A 15,749-nucleotide genomic window follows, 5' to 3' on the forward strand; every position below is an offset into this window, starting at 1 on the left:
CTCCTGTCCTGGGGCATGCCACACTCTCCCTGCCAGGGTCACAGGGCTCCTTGTCTGCTGTGAGACCTGGTGACTGTCCTGCACTGCCCTGTCACAGGCAGTGCCATGGCTGGAGCCATGTTCCTGGGGACAGAGGCCATTCCGAGACACCCCTCCATTCCTGGGGACAGAGCCTGGGGACAGAGCCCATTCCAAGACACCCCTGCATCCTCATGTTCAGGCATTTGCCAAAGCCACAGGAGCTCAGGAAGTGTTTGGACAAGGCTCTCAGCACCTAGTGAGACTCTTGTCCTGGGTAGAGTCAGAAGTTGGGCATTGCTGACCCTCATGTGTCCCTTCCAGCTCGGGATATTCTGCAATTCTGTGATTCTATGGAATGCTTGTTGCTGGTGTTTGCACTTATTCAGAGAAGAAGTTGTGGAGCTCTGTGAGTGTCAGACTGGCCCAGCACGATGAGGGATGAGCTCATGGGATCTGCCATGACATCACGGGGCACGGCACCCAGCACCCTGGTGCTGCATGTGGGTTAGAAATGTCTGGCCTGTACATGACAGGACCTTCCTGCACAGAACTGAAAACATTTATTCTGGAAGGGTCTGGATGCTCATGGCTAAAAGCAATAAATACGGATTTAATTTCATAGTTAATACCCTGTCCAGGGTAAAATGCTCATTTTTAATATCGTTGCCTGCGATCTGACATTACCAACGAGATGTTGCAATGCAATCTCTGAGTCATTGCGCAGCAGATAATGGTATTTTCTTGAGTTCAATCTGGAGGAGTTGGCCCCATTTATCAAGCTCAAAAAAACGATGCCAGAGAGTCTGCCAGAGAGTCTGTCTGGCCTGTGCTGCGCACGAGTTACGTGACCCAGGGCTGCGAGGAGAGGGGGAGAGAGGGAGCAGACCTGGATGTGGCCATGGGGGATCTCCTGGGAGTGTGTCTCACTCTCTCCTTCCCCAGGGTCAGCCAAGAGACTCCTGAGTTTGGGGTAGGAGGGATATGAGGGAGTCAGCAGTGACCACATTGCTCCAGCTCTGCCTGTGCTTTTGGGCTGCCCTGAGGGAGCTGCTGTCCCACAGCTGACATCTGGGGAGTCCCTGTGACATGGAGGGAGTGGCCAATGTGAGAGGATCCCTCAAGTCTGTCCTCCACCAGGGCTGGGACCCCCATTGCTGCTGAGCCCAGGGCCAATGGTGGGGACAGCAACACTTGGCAAGGTGGCCAAGGAAGGAATGTCCATTATGGACAGGTCAATAAAATCTCCCAGGTGGGGACTGGGGCAGGGGAGTCATGAGAAAGAAAATCCTCAAAAAAGAAAATTCCTCAAAGAAATCCTGCCTTAGAAGTGTGTGTACATCTTGTAGGTCTGTCAGGGAAGGAAGCTGAAGAAGAGAAGGATGGGAGCTGGAGGAGAAGTTGCTTGAGCTGCCTTGGGAGTGCTGAAGGAGATTGAAAGATCTGGAGAAAACCAGAAGCAATGCCAGGAATACTGGGCTTTGTTTTCTGTAGGCAAGCAGGAGCATCTGCAGTTATCCAGCAAGGCCAGCGTGGGAGGAGCCCTCCCTGGCAGACTGCTCCTTCCTCTGGCAGCCAGAGCCCAGGTTCTGCACTGAAATATGCCGTGCACTTTTAACACACAGCACCATTGACCCATTGGGCCAACTTGGCTGGGGAGGCAGCAGATTTGCTTCCAGCAGAAAGGCTTGAACTCCAGACTGGGCACCTCATTGTAAAAGAAATGCTTTTTATTGATCAGACATGGCAGGCAAGATGCAAGAGCCAGCAGAGCAAAGTCCCTGGCCTGTTATGCAGAGGTCAGAGATGATCCCTTCTGTCCTTGAAAGCCAGTGAATGCAGATACTTAATGTGAGAATGAGAAAGTGATTCATGAGAACAAGACACGTTAACTCCTGCAGTCCTCTGTCCAGAGGCAGTGCCATGAGGTGTCTGGGCCAGGAGGGAAGTGTGGAGTTCACAAAGGCTCCTACAGCCTCAGAGTCCTGCCCAGGGGCTGCACAGGCAGGGCTTGTGCTGAGATCTCCTCTGCTCACCTGGAAATCTGTGGATCAGCAGAGACCCACCCATGGCCAGTGGCCTGTCCTCTCTCCTGCTCCTCACAGTTTTCTGAGGGTTTTGGATAGGGAGCTCCCTGTCCAGATGTATCTGCAGCCACTTGCCTTGTCATGTCTCCTTCCCTCTCCTTCCCTCTCATTGCTCCTCCTGCCTTGTCCTGCCTTCCCCTGCCTTCTCCTTCCTCCTCCTTCCTTCTCCTACCTCCTCCTTTCTTCTCCTTCCTTCCAGCACAAGCTGCCCATCAGGATCTCCCCCTCCTTCTGTGGATAAAAACACCAGTCAGTCACCCCTCAGGACTGGGAGCAAGGGGTGGGAGCTGTGTCTGGGACAGAGGAGTCCAGCCACGAGCTGGGTGACCCACAAGGGACATTCCAGCTGTGGGCATCTTCCCCAGAATGAGTCACCACTGCTTGCTCAAATGATTGTCACTGGAATGTGGTATTTTGGGCACCAAATTCATAATTTTAAAAGAGAAACTTAATTTTCCTACAAAAACCAGGAAAAAAATATTTTTATTTCCAGACTGAAGAATTTCTAATTTTAACTGCCAAATGCAAAATGTTGGGGAAAGCTGGAGAATCAAAAAAAAAAAAAAAAAATTTTGGATTTAATGCCTCAATTTTTCAGTTGCCAAAAGGAGGGATGATGCCATCTTCAAGCTGCTGGATTTCAGACAAACCTCGCTTTATTCAAATTAATGTATATGTTGACAAAAAGCATTTCATGAAAACAACTTTTCTCAGGAACAATTTCCATTTCCCAGTTCTGTGACCCTAAAATGCATGCCAAAAGTCTCTAAGAGTGCTTTAGTTTATTTAACCAAAAAGCAAAATGACAATAAAGCGAATATTTAAAGTGAAGCTCTGTTCTGAAAATATATCCACTTAATGCTAAAACGATTCAGTTTCACAGAGCTGGAAACAATTATGAACCAAATCAATTGGGAGAAGGAATTTAATCAGAAAAATGTGAATGCTAAGTGGGAATTGTTGAAAAACATTTTACGCGTTGCCCCAAAACCGCAATCCCACAATTGAGAAAGAAGGCAACGTTGGTTAAAAAAATAGACAGCTCTGGCTCGTGAGGGAAGTGAAGACAACAGTGAAAAATAAGAAAACCATATATAACTTAAGAAAGTGGAAACTGATAATAATGAATTAGAAGTGAGAAGCTGCAGAAAGCTGATAAGGAAGCCAAGAGCTGAGGACAAGGTTTGGGCTGCAAACCTGAGTGAAGGAGCAGCAGCTGCTGTCAGTGTGAAGGGAATAATTGTAGCTCTGCTGAGGCTGTGGGTTGTGTTAGACTGGGGATGGAAGCACCAGAGCAGTCAGCAGCTACAGAAGAAATGTGTTCCCAGTGTTTATTTGGCTGAATCAGGAGCTGGAAGAGCTGGGCATCATCTCTGGGCAGGCCCCTCCAAAGGCTGCCACACACAGCAACAGACAAGCTTAGGTGAGATAAATGTGATTAAAGCTAACTCAAACAGACCTACAGAAAACAGAACTTGTCAAACTAAGACTCACCTTTTTCCTGAAATCATGATTTAGATTGATAAAATGATATTGGTGTTATAACACACTCAGACTCCCGCAGGGCCATCACTGTGGTGCTGTTACATTTTGGTGAAGAAGCCAGAACAATACCCCATCAACACAGGCCATATTTAACAGATTAAACACTGGCTGTGGGGTGTCCCAGCTGCGATAGTCAGTGGGAATTCCACACCCAGAGGGGGGAACAGAGCTCCCCGGGGGTCAGGGCTGGGCCCTGGGCTATTCAACCGCCTTATCAATGATCTGGAAATGTGTGAAATCATCTGTGCTGGCACTGAGGTGGCGAGACAAACAAATGGAGAAGCCAGATCTGTGCTGCAGAGCGTCCTGGGTCCCTGTGCACAGGAGTTAATGCAGCCACGCTGATAACCCAGGGACAGATTATCAGCCACAGGCACCTGGGGAGGGGGGGCTGTGGGACCCCAGAGGGTTTGGCAGAGCTTGTGCAGCTGTACCTGCTCACAGGTGAAGGTGAACATTGCCAGGGCAGCAGGAAATCCCAGTACCCTGCCCCTGAGTGCCTGGGTGTGCCCAGCACCCGGCTCTGGCGGGCACCAAGATGTTGATAGACTGAGGGAAAGCTGGAGTTTGATTATAGAGGACCAGCCCTGCAGTGAGAGTCCTCCAGAACTCATAGATTCAGTGACCCAAACAAGATCTTAACGTCATAGAAGAACAGAATCACAGAATGGCTTGGATTGAAAGGACCTTAAAACGCATCCAGTGCCACCCCTGCCATGGGGACACCTTCCCCTGTCCCAGCCCCAGTGTCCAGCCTGGCCTTGGGCACTGCCAGGGATCCAGGGGCAGCCACAGCTGCTCTGGGCAGCTGTGCCAGGGCCTGCCCACCCTCCCAGGGAACAATTTATTCTGTATTTTCAATCTAAACCTGCTCTCTGCCAGTGTGAAGCCATTCCCTCTTGTCCTGTCACTCCAAGCCCTTGTGGGTTCCAGTCAGGTCCTGGAAGGTCACAGTTAGATCATCTCAAAGCTTCATGTCTCCAGGCTGGACTCTCCCAGCCTTTCCTCCCAGCAGAGCTGCTCCATCACTCTGCTCATCCTGGAGCCTCCTCTGGATCTCTCCAGCAGCTCCAGGTCCTGCTGTGCTGGGATCCCAGTGAGAGACCAAACTTGCCATGTGACATCCTCTCCCACCTGCTTGTTCTCTCCTTCCCTCCCCACTTCCCACCTTCCCAGATGCTCCCATTGTGCCATCTGCACCCAGCCAAGCTCTACCAGCAGCATATGCAGTGCACTGAGCTGTCTGAGCAGGCTGTGAAAGCTCCGTGGGACCCCAAGCAAGGCAGGAGCTGCTGTTATCCATATCCATGACATGTCAGGGATTGCTCATAGAACTATTTTCTGGAAATTCTGGCTTTTCAAAACTGGGAAGAATGGGAGGCTCGTGTTGTGGGGACAGGCTCTGTCCCTCTCCCCAGCTGGTGAGAGGTGCAGCCTCCAGAGTCAGTCAGTGGCATCGGGAAGGAACCCAGCCTGCAGTCAATAGAGAGATAAATGGAAGCAGCCAATCCATGACCTAAAAATGGCAAAAGTGCCCAGGGACTTCTGGATTCCATAAGGTCTTTGCAGTGTCTCAGGCCCATGGCTCTGCCCAGCAGCTGGAAGTGTCTGCACCCTGCACAGGGTGAAGGCAGCCCCAGGAGTGAGTGAGCACTGCAGAGCCAGAGCTTCACATTCTGCCAGCACAGCACGGCCATGGCCACAGAACCCCAGCCACGGCTACAGAGAGCCAAGGGCTTCCTGCTCTGCTCTGTCAGGGCTCTGCAAACACTCCTGAGCTGCTGAAGGAGGTGGTTTTACGGAAAAGCCACCCTGTGGAGATGACTGGAGGAGGAGAACAGCTCTGATCTCACCTGGCTTGCACGAGGCCCCTCTTCCCACAGCCCACCTGCCTGCAGCCTCTGGGAAAGGGCAGGGAGGAGCTGGGCAGGGGCTGCAGAGGCCAGGCCAGCCTGCAGTGACTGCCAGTGATGCCTTAAGTTTTATCTTTCATATTCCCAGACTCTGCAGTGCATTGGTGTGTGACTCTGAACTCCACACAAAGTGTCACAAGTTCTCCTCCCAGCTCAGGCACACAAAACAATCCTTTTCCAGCCCCACAACCAAGGACACCTGAAGCTGCAGCTTCAGCCCCAAAAAGTGCAAGCAGCAGCAATGGAGGAGAGAATGTGGGAGGATGGGAGTGCAGGAGCTGGAGCTGGGATTGGACAGTGAAGCCAAGATGGAAATGGAGCCAAAGTGATGCAAGTGTGAGAACTGGAGACTCGGATCCATCTTGGCTCCATCTTGGGTGGAGCCACGGCCGGGCTCTGGCACTGCCCAAGGTGAATCCTTTGGAGCCTTGGGATAAATCCCTGCTTGATTCCTGGGGCACTGCCCAGCCTCTGCTCCAGGAGCCTCTCCAGGCACCACCGGCATTCCCGGATGGAAAGAGCGGCTCTGGCTGCCCCTGTGCCAACATCCAACTTGTTTTACAACTGACCTGCACGGAATGTGTGTCACTGAAGAGGATATGTAGCCCTGGAGAATATAAACCACAGCTGCATTGTTTAAAAGAATCTCATCCACCGGGTTGGAACAGCAGGCGCAGATGATCTCAGGGAGATAACTCTGGGAGTGTGTGAGCAGGAACGGCCCCGCTACCTTCGCCAGTGGAAGATTCTTATAAATTCACTCCTCCTGCCATCCTTTTGCAAAGGGTCAGAAGATGTACTGACAATAGCAGCATGCAAATATTTCAGAACTTGGCCACACGCTGAGCAAACACTCTGGATAGTTTCACGAGTAGATTAAAATGCCAGATCAGCGAGCAGCACTGCACTTTAAATATGCTCGCTAATTTATTAAGTTTATTCTTAGCAAGCTTGCAGACTTCAGAAAGTTAAATTTCTTGGTGACAAATGGAGCTGGGCAGGCAGGGCGTGCGTGCTGCGGCCGCGTGGCCCCGGGGCAGGGCAGGGGAGCGGGTCCCACCGAGCTGCACGGGGCAGAACGGCCCCCAGGGAAGAGCCTGCACGGCTCGGTGTCAGTACTCTGTGCAGCCACAGAGTGCAGAACCAAGGCTCTTGGCACATCCCACGCTCCTCCAAGGAGCTGCTGCCTCCCACTGCAGGCTCAGCCATCCCTGATCTGCTTCCCCTGTGTGCTGTGGGTTAACTGCTCTGAGCACCCTGCTCAGACCGCTCCCAGCATCCCTCCCTGTGCTGCAGCCACAGCAGCAGTTACCTCCCACACCCAGGGCTGAGCCAAACACACCTCCCCTGCAAGGACACCATCTGCCATCATCCCAATCATAGCCCTGTCCCTTTTTCTGGGTGCCCTAAAAATGCTTTGCCCAGGATCTCTCTTCTCCCTGTGCTCAGCTCAGGTGAGCCAGAGCTTGAACTCAGGAGCTGTGATGCCTTATCCGAGCCCAGGCTGGTGGGAGGTGCCTCAGGTGGGGCACAGCAGTTACCAGATACATCCTCAGGCAGAGCTGAGGGCCCCCACTGCCCCTCAGCCCTCTGCCTCTGCTGTTCTCCATGGCCCTGAATACCTGGAGCAGGGTCTGGAGCAGCAGGGTTTCCTCAGGAAGAAACCACTGTAACACTGCTTCTTAAGATGTATATTTTTAGTTTCCTTCTTGTCCAAACTGAACTAGAGAGTGTGTTCAGGAACCCTTCTGAAGGGCTGTGTCCTCCTTTCAGCACCATCCCTGAAGATGGAGCCTGACAGCAGGACAGAGCTCTGGGGTGATGTGGAGAGTCCTGTGCAGCAATATTATCCAAACTTTTGGGTCCTGGGAGGATCCTGGGAGCACCACAGGACCAGGCACCACCTGCACATGAGACAGCCCCTGCCAGGAGTGCCCTGGCACTGCTGCACTGATGGGGCAAAGGAGTCATGCACCTTCTTACATCTGTTTTATTGCACTGCCAAAGAGAGGGGGGGATTCTCCTGTGGGGGAGGGCTGCAGATGGATGGGGATCCCACAGCCCTGGGAGCCCTGGCTGCCCTGCAGGGCTCAGTGCTGGAGCCTGGTGGGACACAGGCCTGGATGAAAAGCAAGAGCAGAGAATGGTGACCTGGGATGTGTGAGCAGCATGGAGTTTACAGAGCTGAAAAACCACCTGAAAGAGCATTCCTGTCACTGGAACTGAGCTCAGCAGAGAGGCTGGAGGGAGCAGCAGGCCTGGCTGTGTGGCAGCAGCTCAGGAGAAGCTCTGTGGCACAGGGATGCAGAGAAGGGAGAAGCTTTGTGGCACAGGGATGCAGGATGATGCTCTGTGGCACAGGGATGTAGGATGATGCTCTGTGGCACAGGGATGCAGAGAAGGAGAAGCTCTGTGGCACAGGGATGCAGGATGATGCTCTGTGACACAGGGATGCAGAAGGAGATGTTCTGTGGCACAGGGATGAAGGATGATGCTCTGTGGCACAGGGATGCAGAGAAGGAGAAGCTCTGTGGCACAGGGATGCAGGATGATGCTCTGTGACACAGGGATGCACAAGGGGCCGATCCCGCTCCGGGTGCAGCCTGTCAGCCCCGGGGCAGGGCTCGGCAGTGCCGGGACAGCTCTTCGGGGGGCGATACCAGCCCCGTGGCGATGCCTGCGTGCTGTTTGTGGGGCAGAAGCAGCGCCCTGCGAGCCTGGCAGAGACAGAAGGCAGCGGGATCCTCCGAGCCGTGCGCGGTGCTCCGCAGCATTTGCCGCATCTCCCGGGATGTTTTTGTCACCCATCGTCCCGCTGCAGAAAGGACTCGCGCCTCTCCTGCTAACGCTGGAGGGAAAAGACTTTCCCAGGAACATTTCCTGAGCTGGAGCAAATCCCACACGGCACCACAGCCCTCTGCCAACAGCAAAGCGTGTTATTGTTCCTCTCAGTGCCGGTGAGCTGTCGGAGCGGGGCAGTGCGTGTCTCTGCTGGCGGTCAGACAAACCCCCTGCCCTGTCCAGCAGCTGGCTGGGCCATGGCAGAGCCCTGCAGGGACCTGCTGTGACAGCCCTTCTGCCTGACCCGGGATTTCCTGCCCAGCCTGCCGGGCAGACAGCGAGCAGCACGCACACAGACCAGCTCTGCAGCCCCAGCTCCCTCAGCATTTCAGCAAGTCCCTGCCTCAAAATCAGCTCCTGTGACAAGATGCTCAGTCCTGTTTCCTGATCTTTGCCCTACCTCACCAGCACTTTGGCTTCTAGAAATGCAGCAAAGCTGCAAACTCAGTCCTTGCACATTAATGCACTGGGGGAGCAGCATCACCCCCTGGCTCACAAACTCACCCAAGTGCAGAAAAACATTTTGAAGTGAGAGCACCTCAGAATGTCACCCTCAATAGGCCACAGCCACTTTCTTTTCTTCCCCTCCAGTGACCAGACCAGTGCATAAAGTATAAATAAGACCAGCCCTGCAGTTAAAAGGATTAGAAGACTGTCAGGAGATAAGAAAGTTCTGGAGACTGGTCCAGGGTGCCACAGATGCTGGGCAGGAGATGCTGCACCTGGGTGACAATTCAGATGGCTCAGGGGAGTGTGGCTGGCACGGTGAGCACACACCTGGGGAAGGCAGGAACCAAAGCAGAACCAGCCAGAGGGACACACTGCTGGTTTCTGCTGCTTTTGCTCAGCCTTACCCAGGGCAGAGGCACAGCAGCTCTGCCCAGGCTGGGCAGTGCCATGGGCAGGAGTGGCACAGGGCAGGAGTGGCACACACAGGAGGGATCCTGACCCCAGCCTGGCACTGTCAGAGAGCAGCAATGGCTTTGCAGAAGCTCTCCCAGGGCAGAGGAGTGCTGCAAAGAGCACTGCAGGGTGTCAGGTAATTGTACAGGGAGCTCCCTGGGGTGTCCTCGATATTTAGTGAGAATGGAGACTACCAGGCAGGCTGGACAGCACATTCCAAAGGACTGGGGCCAGCTCCCCCTGCCTGGGGGCTGAGAGACACTGCCAGGTGAGATCCTCCCTTCCTCCCAGGCAGAGCCCCCAGGGACAGAGGGTGAGGAACCTCCCTAGGCACCTGCACCAGCACTGGTGAGTGTCCCACGGTGCCTGTGCAGACCTGTGCAGGTGCCACAGCTGCCCCTGGCTCCCAGGGAGGAGCTCTCCTGCTGCTGGGACAGAGCCAGAGCAGAGCAGGGGCTGGAGGGGTTGGGGTGCACCAGGCTGGGCTGGTCCCTGCTCTGCATGGCTGAGTGGCAAAGCCTGCTCATTTCAGTCTGGACTTTATTTTAGTTCATTTTACTCCTTCACAGCTCTGCAAAGGCACGTGCTGGCCCTTCAGCCCACACCTGCTGGCCACCAGGGCTGCTCCAGGAATCACAGCCTGCTGGGTGATGGCAAATGTCCCACCAAAACCAATCCTCCAGGAGACTGGCTGCTCCCCACGGGGCAGAGCTGTGTCTGGAGGGGAGACACAACCCCCAGCACCCTCCCAGTCCCACTGCCACCCCTGCAGAGCACCAGCAGACCCACACCCAGCACTGTGAGGGGGGACACAGCCCTGTCCTGAGGCTGCTCGTGGCTGCCACACTGCCACAACAGGGTTCAGAGCCAGGAAATCCCTGGGGACAGCTGATAAGCCCTCTGCATCTCTTCCAAAAATGCCCGTGCAAGCAGGGTGGATTTTTTGGCTTGAGGCTGGGCCATAAATCAAGGTGAGTCAGAAAAGCCCCCTGTGCCCTTCCCTGGTGCCTTCTCCAGGCACTGCCAACAGCCCAGGCTGGTGACTGCCTGGTGTCTGGGAGATGGGCACAGGCAGGGCTGGGTGCAGTGGCCAGAGAATCCTGAAGGAACCTGGCAGCTGGTTCAGAGTCACCCTGGCTCCTCTTCCTGAGAGGAGCTGGGCCCTGGAGGAGAGCATGGCAGGGGGCTGGAAATGGGCTGGCAGGGGGCTGGCAGGGGGCTGGCAGGGGGCTGGAAATGGGCTGGCAGGGGGCTGGCAGGGGGCTGGAAATGGGCTGGCAGGGGGCTGGAAATGGGCTGGCAGGGGGCTGGCAGGGGGCTGGCAGGGGGCTCTGGGGATGTTCCCTCAGAACCATCTGGTGTGGTGAGCCAGGGAGGGCAGGGAGGGCAGGACTGCTGCTCTTGGGGCACACACTGGGCTGGGCAGGTGCAGCTCTGTGGAGGAGCAGGGAACAGGCTGGCAGAGGAGTCTGGTGCCTCCTGCCACTGCTCTGTGGTGTGGGGGTCTGTGCTGCACCTCTGAGCCAGCCATCCTCCGTGGGGCTGTGCCATCACTCCATGAGTGCTGTCCCCACCATGCACAGAGGGACATCTCTGAGCTCCCCCAGAGCAGGGGACACTGCAGAGTGTCTGTGCTTGTGGTGTGGACACACACAGCCTGGGGGCTGCTGGGGGCTCAGAGCTGGGGAGGTGACAACAGCCCTGCCACCATCGTGTCACCTCTGGCAGGACAACATCCTGGCAGGTCCCTGCCTCCAGCTCCAGGGCTTTGTCCTGCTGCAAGGCACCCCTGAGCCTGAGAGCAGGGCTGGATCTCTGTCATCTCAGCCCCAGTGCACGAGCTCAGCTCCTCTCCAGTAACAGGCAAGAAGGCCAAGAAATAAAGCAGGTACATTCCGGGAATGCTGCAGCTGCAAACACGGCATGAATCACGTCGGGCCACGTCTCCTTCCCAAAAAACACCCTTGGGGTGGGCATCCCACCTTTGGAGCTGGGCCTTTCCAGCACAGACAGGTGCTGCACCAGGGCTGGTGGAGGAGTGGGATAAGCAGCAGGCAGAGGGAGGTTTGATGCAGCCATGAGGTGTGAAAGAGCCACACAAGATCCCCCAGCCTGTATCCCCCCTCCATCTGCACCCTCAGCTGCTTACTACCATCAAACCAACTTCACAGCCCTTGGCACAGGACACTGCTCCTGCCACAGCACCCAAACCTCCTCTCCCTGAATGCCTCTCCCTGAATTCCAGCAGGGTTTAATATGGACACACAAGAAATGGAGTGACCCTGGAGAAAAGCAGCAAGGGGACAAAGCTGCAGGAGGGCACACAGGGAAAATGGACGGAGCTGGAGCTGTGGGCCTGACACTGGCTTGGACAGCAAATACAGCACAGAGACATCAGAGCAAGGGAAATCAATGTCTACACAACAGGAGGATGCTGGGAAATGGGAATGGGTTTGGAGAAGAGCTACTGGAATGACTGAGAGAAAAAACCTGGGAAACTCCAGTAACATGGAAGGAAGAAGAAGCCAAACCAATTTTCCTGTTGTAGGGCACAAGTAAAACAAGACCTGCTGGGCAGCTGTGCAGCCCAAACCATATGGAGCTCCAGCTGATCCAGGCCAGGAAAGCAAAGTGCCTGATGCAAACCATGGGGCTGTTCTCTCCTTCTCAGACAGCCCTGGCATGCACAGAGGGGCTCCCTCAGCTGGGTCACCCCGCTCTGCTTGGCCCAGGGGGGACTGTCACCCACAGCAGTCTGGCCTGCACACACAGAGGGCATGGGATGGCTCTCCTGCCTCCCTGAGCCTTTCTGGGAGCAGCCCCCAGCTTTGGAAAAAGGCTCCAGGGGCTGGGGCAGAGGAAGAGATCCTCTGTGGTGATGGGGATGAATGCAGGACAGTCCATCTCCTTGCTCTCCACGGGCTGTGCCAGCTCAGTGAGGTCTCTGCTGGTTCCTCCTGGGCACAGGACAGTCCATCTCCTTGCTCTCCATGGGCTGTGCCAGCCTGGTGAGGTCTCTGCTGGTTCCTCCTGGGCACAGGACAGTCCATCTCCTTGCTCTCCACGGGCTGTGCCAGCCTGGTGAGGTCTCTGCTGGTTCCTCCTGGGCACAGGACAGTCCATCTCCTTGCTCTCCCTGGGCTGTGCCAGCTCAGTGAGGTCTCTGCTGGTTCTTCCTGAGTGCAGGACAGTCCATCTCCTTGCTCTCCACGGGCTGTGCCAGCCTGGTGAGGTCTCTGCTGGTTCCTCCTGGGCACAGGACAGTCCATCTCCTTGCTCTCCACGGGCTGTGCCAGCCTGGTGAGGTCTCTGCTGGTTCCTCCTGGGCACAGGACAGTCCATCTCCTTGCTCTCCATGGGCTGTGCAGCCTGGTGAGGTCTCTGCTGGTTCCTCCTGAGTGCAGGACAGTCCATCTCCTTGCTCTCCATGGGCTGTGCAGCCTGGTGAGGTCTCTGCTGGTTCCTCCTGGCTGTCAGGCTGTGAGAGCACGGCACAGCCGTGCCAGGCTCCTCACAAACACCAGCACTGTGCCTGCACAGCAGGACAGGGCCGGCCTCCAGCCCTGGCTGCCATCACACGGGAAATGAGGGAATTGGAGCGAGACCGCAGAGACCAGCACGCAGCCAGCACTGGCAGCAGGGCACTCACCCTCTGCCAGGCAGGAGCAGCAGCAGCACCTCACCCCAGCCCCAACGCTCTGGCACAGGGGAGCAGCTGGATTGTGCCCAGAGGAGGATGAGGGTGGGAGGAAGCCCCGTGTGCCTCGCCTTCCTCAGATGCTCCCGGGAGCGAGGCAGCCAGGAGTCCCGGGATGCTGCACAGCAGACAGCACAGCCGAGCAGCACCGAGTTTTCTGCTAGTTACATGTTTTATGAAATGTTGTTGGCAAAAATGTGCATTTTCTTTGGCTGTGTTTTGCATGGATTTGGCAAAAATGTAACGTTAGTGTCTCCCCTTGAGAGAACTTTATTGAGTGGAACAAAGTCGGATATTTTTAGCTACCCATTGTTAGCTGAAGAACAAAGCCATAACTAAGATATTTTGTCTCTTACACTGAAACGGGACTATCAGACAAATCCATGTACAGTCATATGTGGCTGCCCATTCAGATGGAGCACGAGAGGGAAACTATTTTTAGCCTGAACACTCCACACAACAACCGCATTTCCCTTCCCCTCCAAGCTGGACCACCAGAATACACAAGCAGCACCAGAGAGAGCAGCACTGGACAGGGGGACCTGGGGTCGCTGCCTGCTGCTGTCCCTGGGGCCATCTGACAAATGACTTTTATAGGAGAGATTGGCTCGTGCCATTCTAAAAAAGGCACTTTGATTTTTCTGCCTTTTGGGGTGTTCTTCCCCCTCACTCAGAGCTGGAATGGTGAGAGGCAGCAAGAAGCAGTAAAGTACAGAGGGCTCTCATGGAGCAGTGTTTGTAACACCCAGCGCTGAGCCCTGAGCCCTCCCTTTCCCCAAAACACTTGTGCGTGCCCTGAGGGCCGCTCGGAGGAGGAGAGAGGATGCCCGAGGCAGCTCCGGGCAGAGCGGAGCCGGCACGGAACCGTCCGTGCTGGAAATGTCCCGGCTGCGGCTGCCAAGGCGGCGCTTTCGAAAGCTTTAACCCCGAGCCACCAGAGAGCCCCGCACGAGGCTGACAAACCTCCCCAGCAAATGACATCAGTGCATTGACTGGCAGCGTTCTGCAAAGTATTCGTCTAATAGAAACAAAGCGGTCCATAAATGCCCTGGATTTCTGCGTGTGAGAGATGCCGGCAGCGTCTTCTAAACTCTTCTTGTGGGTTGCCGTGGTGAGTCACTGAGAGGCTGCATAAACCCTGGGCGTTTGGTACAAGCAGAATGACCCTCCACAGCTAATGCAGCCGTGACACGCTCATGGCAAAGCACGAGGAGTAAAAACAGGGTGTCACCGCACAGCTGGGCTGCTGGGGGGACCCACCACGTCAGCTGGGATGGGAGCACCTGACAAACCACCAGAGCAGCGTCCGAAAGGCTGCAGCACAGCGAGAGGCTTTAGGAACGCCAGCGGCCCATCGGCACCATCCTCCCTGTGCACAGCCTGCCGCTGCTCCTGAGCTCCTCTCCCTGCCAGCCCCGCAGGCCCGGCTCCTGATGCACCCTGTCCTGCTCCTGAACAAGTGTCTCGCTCCTCAGAGATCTCTCTGTGCCCCACGAGCTGCCAGCTGCCCCCGAGATCCCCCAAACCCAGGAGCGGCAGCGGCGGTGCCCGGCTGTGCTCGCCTCCCTAACGCTGTCACCGCACCCCGTGCCGTGTGTCACCGCAACCAGCCCGGCCAGAGCGCGGAACACACCGAGTAGGAAGCATTCATTAATTACACACCGAGTAGGAAGCATTCATTAATTACACTCCGAGTAGGAAGCATTCATTAATTACCTGTGTGCTTTTCGGCTGAGCCACAGCGTCCGGGAGGAGATGCTGCTCTGCCACCGCTCGCCTGCTCCGCGGGTTAGGGCTGCTGTGACCAGGGAGCACTGATTGTGTTTTATAAACTTGAAGCACAGTAAGAACTGGTTTAAAATAGAGTGAACGGAGCTGGTGCGGGTGGAATTAGACAAACTCTGCGAGCTGCTTTTCCAAAAATAAATTAACTTCTTGCAGCCCGCGGAGCAGAGGCGGGGGACGGGGCCTCCCGGGAGCGCTGCCCGAGTGCCTCTGCTCTGCTGTCCCTGTCCTGGCACAGCCCCGGGCTGGGGCTGCACACCCGGGCACACCCGGCCCTGGGGCTGCGCGGGGAGGGGGCAGCACGACCCCATCCCCCCCAGTCTCTCTGCACCCCAGTAAAGTGTCTAAGCACTGTCAGAGGGAGCAGAGGGTGTCATGCCCTGGCAGTGAGGAGTGGGGCAGGATCCCAGCCAAGGTGGGAGTTATGGGTCAGTCTCTGCCAGGCTCGTTGCCTCAGTGTGTGCTGGGCATTTCTTTCAGCCCAGGGAGGCCAGTCTGGGTGAGCAGGAACAGATCTCCTTGGCACTGCAAAGTGCCCCTGCTTGGGTGAAACTGGGAGTACTGGCTATGGTGAGCTGAAGGAGGGGGCACAGAGAATCATAAGAAAGTTTGGAAGTGTTGGAAAGGACCTTAAAGCCCATCCCATCCCACCCCTGCCATGGCAGGGATATCTCCCACTGTCCCAGCTGCTCCAAACCCCGATGTCCAGCCTGGCCTTGGGCACTGCCAGGGATCCAGGGGCAGCCACAGCTGCTCTGGGCACCTGTGCCAGGGCCTGCCCACCCTCCCAGGGAACAATTCCTGCCCAATATCCCATCCATCGTTCTCTGGCAGTGGGAAGCCATTCCCTGTGTCCTGGCACTCCAGGCCTTTGTCCCAAGTCCCTCTCCAGCTCTGTTGGAGCCCCTTTAGGCACTGCAAGGGTCTTTAAGGTCTCCCTGGTGCCTTCTGCTCTCAGCC

General features: G+C 55.8%; 1 protein-coding gene across 3 annotated transcripts in view; it reads right to left on the bottom strand.

The window, feature by feature from the left end:
* MYOCD (myocardin) overlaps positions 1-14,803 on the bottom strand; it is a 229,778-nt gene extending 214,975 nt beyond the window's left edge. For all 3 annotated transcript variants that reach the window (XM_056506176.1, XM_056506175.1, XM_056506171.1), the window contains exon 1: positions 14,721-14,803. The gene's annotated coding sequence lies outside the window, so the exon portion shown is untranslated. The remainder of the gene's footprint in view (positions 1-14,720) is intronic.
* Positions 14,804-15,749: the final 946 nt, after the last annotated feature.

Source organism: Oenanthe melanoleuca, chromosome 18 (assembly GCF_029582105.1).
Source record: "Oenanthe melanoleuca isolate GR-GAL-2019-014 chromosome 18, OMel1.0, whole genome shotgun sequence".
NCBI lineage: Eukaryota > Metazoa > Chordata > Aves > Passeriformes > Muscicapidae > Oenanthe > Oenanthe melanoleuca.